Genomic DNA, 11,624 nt, shown 5'->3' with positions numbered 1-11,624 from the left:
GAATTAGAGGGTGGACACTGTGCTGCTTCCTAAACCAACTCAGCACTGAAGTGTATTGGGAGAACAGAAACCTGCTCTTTGAAGGATCAGCCTCTGATTAGTTTGTTTCGCATTTATATCTACTGCTACCAAAACAAAAACAAATGTTACATTTTTGAGTGGAGGATAATACCGCGTCCGAGACACAGAACTGTCTATTGAAGACTTGCTGTACGTAGGCCCACATGATGACAGGGTCTAATCCCAGACAGTGGTACTCTTTTGGCCTTTACAAACTAGGGTGATCCACAAGTTATTTCTGCCCATGTATTTGCAATGATTTAGTTCATGAATGCCTCAGTGTTCTTCCTCTCTGTATTCAGGAGCAACTCACTACTACAGATATGGACTGAATTGCGTGAGTGCTGGCATATATTCTTTTCTGAAGGGAGATCTGCAGGATGGACTGGGCGCTGAGGCGTTACAATTCCAAAAGGTTTTACTAAAAAAGTCCAAGCAAAGCATGGAAATTAGGTAGTAGTTGTTACCTGCTATGCTGTGGGTAGGTGGAGCAGTCACATTTAATTGAAGTAAGGTCGACTGGCCAGAGAATATACCAGCCTGAGCAAAATATTGACAAATAAGCTGGTGTCTACAGGTAGTCGTGTGGCTTCAAAAGGTGCATCAGTTCTTTTAGTCTGACAGAAGGACATATGGATTAAAATTATATACCCAAACATTATGAGAGACTGAGAGCCCAGAGTATGTGGTTTCAGAGCACTCTAGAGCAATCTGTAATAGAAAATAATCTTTGTATACTATTCCATAGTATTTAATTTTTTTAAAATGCTGTAGTGGTAGCTTACGTTTTAGGACAGTTAGAATGTTTTTGAAATATTACAATATTTAAATTTTTAAAGTAATTCCAGAAAACCTAATTACTATCACTCTGAGTCAATTCTGTCTGATTTTCCTGAAAAATAGTGACTATAGGCAAGACTATATGGTGTTTTTATTGTCAGAGATGTCAGTGGATTTCCTGGTATATAACTGAAAGCAAAATGTGGCTATTTAATTCTGCAAACAGCAATAAAAATAGTGAACTCTGGAGGGTATGTATTTGGAGTATGAGTAGTTGATTTTTCTTTTAAATTGGGTTTATAGACTATTGTTAGTACTATTGTTTCCCTTTTCATTGCATCCTTGAGAGTGGGTGTTTACAGATGCAGTATTACTAGAGCTACTTATTGTAATATCCTTTTTGAGTCAAGTCAGGCAGCCTGTGCTAATTGCTGTACAGAGACACTCTACGGTGTAATATACAACGTCACTTAAGCCCTGTTCATAAAGACCTGAGTTTTCAAATGTTCAGTGCATTACAATAAGTTTTGGTTTGGGCTAAATTGCGCTATTGATTTTTTTCTAATTAGGTTTTAATGAATTGTATTCACTGGATTGTACGTTTGTCAAGGGACTTCAAAGACTGGGTTGTGATCATTTCATTCACTTTATTTATTTATTTTTATTGTGTCTAATGGTAGAGAGCTCCTGGAAATCTTTTCTAGAAATCAGTAACTTTGATTTTTGTGTTGGGTTCTTTAAAGCCCAGCACCTACTTTTCTGTAGTATAATATTAATAAAATATGTAAAATCATAGGAATTTGGCTTGCCTAAAAGATCTTGAAGTAATCCAGCTCTTAGAAATTTTTTTTCTTACTGTTTGCTCCCTTGCACCATTTGGGTTAAACTGCCTGACTGAAATTGGTCAATGAGGGTTTTGCTGGACTTTTACTCCTTTATGGTTGCTTACATTTGTATTAATCTTTATCACTGGGCACTAAAAAGCTGCTTTTCCTTATTGATGCTTAATCAAATATCATAGCAGCAGATAATCCCCTGTTCTAATTAAGTAACACGCACTGTGTTCTTTTCTGTGAGTTTTTCTTATACTGTTTTATTAAATTATGTGCTTTGGAAGGAGAAACAGGTGTTCTACACCAACCCCAAAATACTGATTAAATGATGCTCATACAGCTCAGTTTACTCTTGAAGAGACGGGGTACCTGCTGTAACTTCGTAATTATGACTACATTTCACTCTTACAGAAAATTACATCTTTTTCTGAAATAGTTAAGTGGTTTAAAAATCCCAATCTTTAATTAGTGATTTCTGTATCTATGTGTAAGCTTTTCCTTTCTCATCACCTTTGCTAATATACTGGACTCTCCACTGTGCTGGACAGCAATCACGAATAATTTTTGCTGAGCAGAGTCCTGGGTCAGCATGGTTTTCTGATGAGCTGGAGTCTGGCCCTTGCTCAGTAACCCCTTCAAGGCAGCACAACAACGGCCTTTCACAGAATCTACTCGTGATCAGTCAGTTGGCTTTTGTAGGGGAGGTGCTTCACTGTACTTGAGTGGGCCTTATCTTTTTAATGTGATTACAACTAATCCAAACAGCAGTCCTCCAGGTTTCTCGCTGTATGAGACACCAGTTTTTAATAAATATGTTTGCTTAGATATGGGGCAGTATGCCATCTCAAAGCAGTGGTGGGGCTCTCTTGAGGGTCTTTCCAGACCAGAAGCATCCTAGCAGTGTTAGAAAGGTATGAACCAAAGCTAATGTATCCCAGAGAGATGTGACATATTAGCTTTACTTACCTCCATAGCTTCTGGATTGGAATTTTTGGATGTAAAACTGGTTTCTAATACAGAGAAATAGATGTACAACAGCCTGGTTAGGGTAGAGGTACCTTCATGTTTTCTTTGGTGCTAACCTACTATATGACCTTGAGTAAATAAGTGACTGAATCTTTCTGTGCTTTTGTTCTTCCTACATACCTTTATTCTTCCTTTTATATTCAATCTCTAATATTTCAGTCTCTCATGTCAAAAAACCAAATCTTTCCTAATATTTTTTTACCATTTTTGTCATTGACATTGCAAAAAAAGATTCTAGCATGTGTTTTATTCTGTATGATTTGCACTTGCTTAGGTAAGAATCAGTCAATTTAGACATGAAAACATGCACAAGAATTCTAGCTTCCCATTTTTTACCATTGAATTTCAATAAACATGTTCATCTTGAGGATTTTTATCTTTCTAACTAAATAGTAGACATAACTTCAGTTCCTTGTTAGATTTAACCAGTAGCCTGGTGATTTTATGCTGCTCCCCTTTAGCTGTGAATCTGTTGTCTCTTCCAGAACTATTTGGGCATGAGGGGCCTGTATTGGGCAATTAAAAAAGACACAGAGCTATTACAACTGTGCCTGAATACTACTTCTAAATTTGTGCACGGCCATTTCCACATAGAAATATGCACTTTGCACATGTGGCTGTGCTGTTTAGTGCCAAGAATTTAGGTTTATGGTATGAATGCACCTGTGTGCGAGACTTTATTTTAAAATCTGGTCATGCAGAACTTTGCTTTTTAATTAGGTTTTCTTTTTTTCTCTTGGATAAAAATTTGCATATGCATATATTTGCATATTTTATGTGTATTTTTAGAAGGGGTCACTGTAAATTGAACTTACAGAATTGTAAAATACAGCTTGGGTATGCCCAAGTATGTAGTTTATGTAAATATAAACAAGGATACGTATCCCAAAGTGAAAAACTCAGAAGGTCTGGCTAAAATATGGAAAACCTCTTTTCTCCTTGGCTAAGGAAGATAAGAAATTTCAGACCACAAGAATGTGTTCATGCTTCTCATGATTTCTTCTGAAAAACATTCTTTTCTTTAAATTACAGCTGATTTTGTTATTACTATCAGAATTTAATATTGATATTAATTTTCTCTCTTTCTGGCTATGAAATATTTTACTAATAGTATTGGTTGTAATCATAGTGTAAGAGGCATTTGTGCAAAATAGTGACAGGCTTTTTATTTGTTGAGATATTACTATCTGTTTACAAGCAGTGCTGGTAGCAGTTTTTCTTTAGAGCATTTTAGTGTAACAGTATGTACGAGTCTCTGGGGCAAGACATGGCGAGAAGAGGAAATATTTGGAGGCAAAAGCAGATATTTCCACATAAGCAGCATCCTTCTTGTCTCCTCTTAGAAATATATGTTACCTTTGTCGTAAGTTTAATTTACAGATTCCTTTCCCTGCAACAGCCTCTTTCAGTTTAAATCCATGCAGTCTAGCAGGACAACACCAATCAGCTAAAGCAAGGTGAATGGGATATTTAGTGAAATAAATAAATATTACACACAAGCAACTCGTCATGCTCAGTTGCACTGAATGAATTTTCAAACAGCCTAAGCTTGAGTTTGTACATGAACTTTTTAACTCTGAAAACTAACTCTGGTGTCTTGAGTTCAATGGCGTCAATGAAGTGAGACGTGTCAGAATGAAATTGAAGAGAGCAGGAAAGTGGTAGGAAAACAATGCAGCAACAAGTAAATATAGAAGAAGCTCTACTTCCCCAGCAAATAAAATCTAGAATTCATAGAATTAAAAAAGTTCTACATAAACAAGATTTACTTACATCGTTATCTTGTATGTCCCTGTGTCAATACGGAATAGTTCTTTTCAGCAAATTTCCAAGTGTTTAATCCATTTTAAAGTACCTTAGATGACAGGGTTTCACAAACTCCCTTACAAGATTATTCCATGGTCAGATACATCTAACTATTAGCATTTTCTTTCCAAGTTCAGCCTTTGCTGTGTTTCATCCTATTATTCCTACCCCTTGGGCCACATGGCCACATTAATTTTTTTTTTTTTTCCTGTTCTTGGTATGTATGTCCTTCAGAGACTTAAGGATGCTTGTCATTGAAACCTCACCTTAGAAATAGTTAACAAGAGAAAAAACTGCTTCAGTAGTACAAGATGCAGGGGATACAGCTTTTATTTTCACTGCTGAATATAGCTTTCTTAAACTGCACTGCAGTTTTTTTTGCAAAATATAAGAGGAATTAAAATATGCATTATTTTTTCCCCTTAATTCTGGAGTTAAAGTGGATTTTTTTTTTTTTTTTATTGATTTGATCTTTTCAATTAACTTGTGTTACAACGGTTAGATCAGACTGCGGACTTTAAAATCATCCAAAATGTAAAACTTTTCCCGCTTGGGAGGTTAAATACCCTCTTAACTGCTTACTTATTTCTGCTTGATCCAGTGTCACCAAGGGACCATGTCCACCTCCTTTCCAAGTAGCAGACACTGAAATGGTTTTCTACAAGAAGTGATGGAGTTATTTGCAGCACACATACATTGCTTTGTTGCTTTGTTTATTACCATCAGTGATTTTTCTTTTTCTCTTGTTCTACCTTCTAGTTATCAGTGTTGCTGTTTGTCTTGGAATCGCAGATTTTCCATAAAAGAAAGCCTGGTTTTGTCAAGGTAGGTGAACAAATCCATAGTAGATTGCAAAAATTCTTGTGGTAAGAAGGTTGCTTTTATCTTTGACACTTTGTGGTGCTGTTGTTTGCTTGTGTGTGTGTCTGCTCCATGGTGAACACCTATACCCAAGGAATTATTAAGCTGAAGAGTGCACAAACAGCAAACAGTGCTGGTTGCCTATAAAACTAGTTTCATAAAGGAAACGTATCAGAGCTATCAGCAAATATTTCTCAAGGATCTCACAAACTAAACATTCAGATAAATCTAATTTGTATAGATTTCTGAAACAATGTTAGATAATATTATAACTAGCACAAAAGTTGAGCACTGATGATTTTATGTATAAACTCTGTTAAAGATATATCTTACTCATTTCTCATAGCTCCTTCAGTTCTAATTCTGGATACTCCTGAAGCATTCTCTTCTGTTCTTCATGCCGTGAAATGGAATGTCATCATACTGTCAAAATACAGACTATTAATAAAGAAAAGAATTGCAGTTACCCGAATTAGGGCTAAACAAATAACATCCTGTCTTTGACTAGCTAATTAGTTTTTGGTTTTGAATGTCTATTTGATCACTAGTGATGCTTTATTTTGCATATATTCTCTATCTGTATAGTTATTAATACTGATCATGTGATACTCACCATTAAATCTGAAATTTATTCATTAGCGCTGGTGGCTTCAGTTCTGGTTCAGGCCAGTACTGGCTCATAAATATGCTTTGTTGCCCTGAATTTGCTAAAATTGGCTTGTGCCAATGGAAAGTGCCAAATGGTGCCAGGGCCTCAAGGAGCCCTTTGCAACCTCTCAGTTCCTACCAGTTGTGTTGCCAGTGCAGTGGCATGGCTACTTTTAGTTCCCTAAACCTGGCATGGGGACTAGAGGAACTAGAGAGAGGTTGCAATGCTGTTACTGTAGTACAATTAATGCCAATTCTATGGCATTAGCAGGAGAAGAGGCTGAAGCATGCTTAGGGGGCTAGCTCCTGAAGTGTACACAGAAGGGGATATAGAAAAGTACTGCAATGGACTGTTGAAGGGAAGTCTGGATATTAGGGCCCATCAGGCAGTTTCCATATACTGCTGGTAGGAGTAACAAAGTTGTACGCCCGAGAATTTATCAGGAGGGTATTTTCATTAGAGTCGGTCCTGGAAGAAACAGTGTCTTGACAGAAGCAAGTGGTCATGGTGAAATGCTGGTGAATAGTAAAACAGGGAGAGAAGAGAAGGAAATAGAGGATTGAGCAGCTGTGACATAAAACTGGTCTATAGATTTTAACAGATGCAAGCAGTGAACGTAGGGATCTCTTATAGATGACTACTACCCTAAACTTGCTACTAGTAGTGCTTATTTTTTTGTTTAGTTCTGTTTCAGTGAAGACTTCTGTTCCTATCTGAGAGAATATAATTGGTTACTGTTTTGGTGAGTCATCTCGACTCCTTAAATAAGTCAACATACTACTGTAAACAGAAGTTTACTGTCCCTCAGTAAGAAAAAAAGAATTTCCTTTTTGATACTGTTACTGTTCTCTGATTATACAATCATAACTCTTGCAATCACAAGAAGGAGTTAAGGAAACTACTGAAGCTTTGCCTTTTTAAAGAAAAGAATGTAACAGTATAGAGTAGTTAGAAAAATGTAATCTGAGGGAGTCACATAAATGTTACTGGCATTATCTCTGGAAACATAAAGCAATTTAGTAATTACTGCCCCAGCATGGCTTATATTTAATATATTAATTGTATTTGCATACATCAGGTATATACATGGAGACCTCAAAGTCATCTCTGTCAGATTTCATGAATTTATGAGTCAGGTAAACATCTGCAGCCCATACAAAAGTCTGCTTAGTCAAGCAATTTATCAGGACTGCATAAAAACTGCTTCTCACAAGCCTTCCTTGTTAATTGAGCCAGGACATAAAATAGCATCTGCAAATGTTTCATTCTTGTTCCCAAAGCAAGGAATCATTGCTAGGCTGTTAGCAGAGTACACCTCGAATGTGGTACGTCCAGAAAATCAATACAGCAGACAATCAAATACAACAGACTTAAATACTTGGGGTAAGGCTGACTGATAAAGTCTATATTAACCATATCGTTGTCAAATCCAGCTTTATGCTCAGTAAAATATCTATATGACTGTTGCAGAAAACATTGTTATCCTGGCAGTAAAAATCAGTATCTGTCCAAGGCTGTCTGCAAAAGGCTTCTCTTTGCAATGCTGACTGGTTTTTGTCTTGATAAAATTAATGGTCATTGTTAATGATTTTCATAGCCACTACGATAAACTAGACCTAAAGTACCATGAAGAAGATAGGGAAGTTTTTAAAAGTAAATATCGTGTTGGATGGTCTTCACCTCAGCCTAAGCACGATCCTTTAACTTTAATCCTTGAACTTCGATTGTTCAAAAGCAGATGGGGATCCAGTCACTGTTTGCTGTTTGCCAGCCAGCTCTCTGGACCGTGCAATCAAGTATTGGTAAGACACTGGAACACGTTGCCCAGAGAGGTGGTGGAAGCCCCATCCCTGGAAGTTTTTAAGGCCAGGCTGGGCGGGGCTCTGAGCAACCTGATCTAGTGGGAGGTGTCCCTGCCCATGGCAGGGGGGTTGGAACTATAGATGATCTTTAAGGTCCTTTCCAACCCTGACAATTCTATGATTCTATTAGAAACCTTCCTCTATAGTTACAAGAAGCCATAGAGATCTGAGCAGGCAAAATACATGGTATAATGTATTTTTCCTTCACCTATTTGAAACTTTAAAAATGGTTTTAAACAACAACATGGAATACACTAAGACTAAAAATGGAACATTTGTCAGAAAGTTAGTTTTGCCTAAACAACGTGCATTTCTACTAATAAGCATATTCTAAGAAGTTGTATATTTAACTATGTAGGAAAGATTGGTGCAGGCAAATAATTTGAACACTATGTTGAATAAAAGTTGCTCTTATTTTGCTGGTTCCTTAGACAAACTAATCTGAACTGCTTGTATAGGCTTGCTGAGTTTTCTGCAGTAGACACAATGACAGTAATGTCAAGACAGTGTATTCATAACATAATTAAAACATCAATTTCAGGGATCCCCCAACAAGTCCCAACTGGCAGTATCATTATTACTTGAACTAACTTTGCTATTTAATAAATTTTTATGTGAAGAGATCATGGACATATTCATGTCTCATTTGCTTTTCACATGAAAGTCGTCTTGAAGTTACTTCTGGAATGTAATTGTGACAAACAGTAAACCTTTAATGGTAATGTCAGCAAATTAAAGAGAAGGGTTTAAAGACTTATTTTTGAAAATACAGAATATAGATGATGGAGAAAGCATCTATTTTTCCAGATCATATTCCATTTCTGTAACTATGACTGCTGTAACTTTTTTTTTCTGATGGGGTTTCTGGACTATAAAATATATCTGGTTTTCCTCTTTCATTGATCAGCAAAGATGGTCGGCATCCTGCCTTCCATCTCCTCCTCATCTATATCTTTTTGTCTGTTAGCACCTTTTGTAGCCTGTACTCCTAGCACTTCCTTGCTAGTCTATAAAAGGACAAAAGAGAGACTCAAATAAGTCTGGAGATAAGTAGTCAGGTCATCTAGTTTCTTCTTTATGCTGACTTTTGTTCGTCAGTGGAGTTGCTGCTTTATAAATGAGGCAGACTAATTAGGTACAGGGAACATCATCCAGCAGTAAGATGCTGTACTTCAATTCTAATGGAGTATTACGGGAGTCTTAGTTTTAAACACTTCATTTTCCACTAGATCTACTAGATTGTTTTAAAAAATCTATTTTGAATTTCAAAAAGCAGCATTTACAGCAAAATAAAGTTCACTTGTATGATACAAAAAAATCTCATGAAAAAACATAGAAAATCCAAGAGCATTTCAAAAGTAGCAGTCTCTAACCAATAAATATTGCTTTCTTGAAACTGGAGACATCGTATTTCACTCCAGCTAGATGGGGCTCTACAGGAACTACTGGAACTGTCATTTGTGTTTTCTTTCCATAAAACCAGTTAAATGTTATTATTAATTGATCTTACCTCTGAAAGTGATTTTTTTTTCTTCTGTTTCCCATGATACCTGCAAAACTAAAAGCACTGTCAATATTAATGAAGAGGAATAAAAACAGGACTTCTTAATTATATGGACTGAAATATACTCTTGTATTTTTAGAGGAATTTAGTGAATGAGGAATTTACTTTTTTTGTGTGTCACAAATCCACACCTTCCTGCTTTTGATGTTGTGGTGTGTATTTTTTAAATTGCTGCTTGAAAAAGCTGTTTTAAATCTCAAAAATTCACTTAAGAGGGAAAAAATGCAGACTCAGAGCCTCACTAAAATTAGTGTGGATGACCTTGGGCTTTAGCTGAAGCTCGTGTTGTAATTACATTTGGGATGCATAGGTTTATCCCATCCAAAAGGAAGATGTTTAAGATACATCAGAGAAATTATCCTCTAGAAATGCTCATTTCTTTCCATTGACTGTAAAGGGATCCCAGGCAGCTCTCTCAGATACAGATGTCTGTGTAAATTCCGACACTTAGCAGACAAGTGGTAATCCCCCTCCCCCTTTCCTGCTATCCTTCCTATGTCTTTCTCTTGACTTCAAGGACTGAGCTCTAATCTTTTATCAATTAATGCAGGAATGAAAGGATGATTTTCATTTGCTTTCCACTTCTATTTTAAGAAAGGAAACAATGGTTTTGAGGGAAATCTGGAGTTGGTTTATGTTAGAGCTCAATTATGCATTATTTAGACAAGGGTAAATATTAGGATTTGAGAATCCAGCACAAGAGTAATAGATTTTTCTTTCTTTAAGGAAAATAGCCTATTTGCTTTACTGCCAGGCATTGACTGTTTCAATATGTTCAAGCCTAGGAGGCTGAAAACAGCGACACAGATGTGATTCACATAGGGCTCACCAGCATGGTGCTTTAGTCTTCTGGCTTGTTGGAAATCTTCCAGGGGATTTAGGAAAAGAACATACTGAAGAAATGCAAACCGTTATTTAGACAATTAGTTGGGAAAATGTGGTTTTTTTCAGCATGATTGGAATTAGCTTTGTTCATTTTTATTTGTTCTCATCAAAATTTCCCCACACTGAACAAGATATTTAGTCACAGAGCTGTTATCTGTAGTTAAAATTGTTACATATCAATCTGAAGAAGTTTTAGAATACCCTGTTTATTAAAGGGCTTATATGTCTCCTAGGTGATTGTAGGAACAAAGCGGAAGCATACTGCATAACGAATTGTAGTGCTATTGTTTCAGTAACATAGTATTGGAGCCTAGATCATGTTTTGTACGTGGAATTTATTTGACTATTTAAAAATTGTAAATCCTAATTACAAGACTATATGTATTAGATTCTTTCCTGAACAGGATTATCAATGTATTTGGGTATGGGGAGAGGTGAAAGAGACTGTAGGAAAAGTGCTACTCAGTGATGCTGTTCTTGCGTGATGTTCCTAAGAACTGATGCAACTGAAAGACAGATCAATGTGGAGCCATTTAAAAAAATGTAATTAAGTCATCTTGTTTTATGTAAGATTGAGACATATTAAGGTTTTCTCAGTCTTTAGATGAATCTACTGTAGATGCAAAAATTTGCAGATAAAAATCAAAAGTGGTTTTACAGGGAGGACCTTCCAGGATTTCCACATAGTAATGAAATATGATACAAAGCAGCACAGTGTCAATAAATCTACAGGATAAAGGTCAGGTTTACATCGATGGACAGAGCTGGCAAATGCATTTGTTCCTGCAATGTCTGTGTTTTAAATGCCACCCTCTGATGAACCTAGTGCAGAAATACACTTTCGGGTTTGATGAGATGTCAGTTTTGTTCAGTGCTGATCAAATAAGATGAATGAAAGTGAAACAAGAACAAAAATATTACTGCTGTCATTTATTTTTTATGCATTACAGGAAGTGGGTCAGTCAGGGAGATTTCTCTTAAACAAATAGCAATCACTGCACAATGTCACCCATTGATCTATTTCACAGCAGGCAATAGCCTTTTTGTCAGAAAGGACATACAATTCAAATACCACAGAATATGTAGAAATGTCCATGACAGGTTCAAAAAGTATCTTCCCCTCCTTTCACTTGCCAAGCCATCCTTTTCCACAAATCAGTCTAGGCTGCAGAGGCGGGGCGTTGCAAAAACATGTCCAGATCTACAGTGAAGGCAGATATTCTAAAAAAATGTGTAACATAAATATAGTTAGATAAATAAGATAAGGAAATACGTCATTTAGCAAAAATAATTTGTTT

At 36.3% G+C, this 11,624-nt stretch overlaps 1 long non-coding RNA gene across 1 annotated transcript in view; it reads left to right on the top strand.

The window, feature by feature from the left end:
- Positions 1-5,292: 5,292 nt before the first annotated feature.
- LOC134515438 (uncharacterized) overlaps positions 5,293-11,624 on the top strand; it is an 81,443-nt gene continuing 75,111 nt past the window's right edge. Inside the window, exon 1 of the long non-coding RNA XR_010071013.1 lies at positions 5,293-5,330. This is a non-coding gene — a long non-coding RNA (uncharacterized LOC134515438). The remainder of the gene's footprint in view (positions 5,331-11,624) is intronic.

Source organism: Chroicocephalus ridibundus, chromosome 4 (assembly GCF_963924245.1).
Source record: "Chroicocephalus ridibundus chromosome 4, bChrRid1.1, whole genome shotgun sequence".
Lineage (NCBI taxonomy): Eukaryota > Metazoa > Chordata > Aves > Charadriiformes > Laridae > Chroicocephalus > Chroicocephalus ridibundus.
The sequence above is the reverse complement of the archived record's forward strand: the minus strand, read 5'-3'. Positions and strand labels throughout refer to the sequence as shown.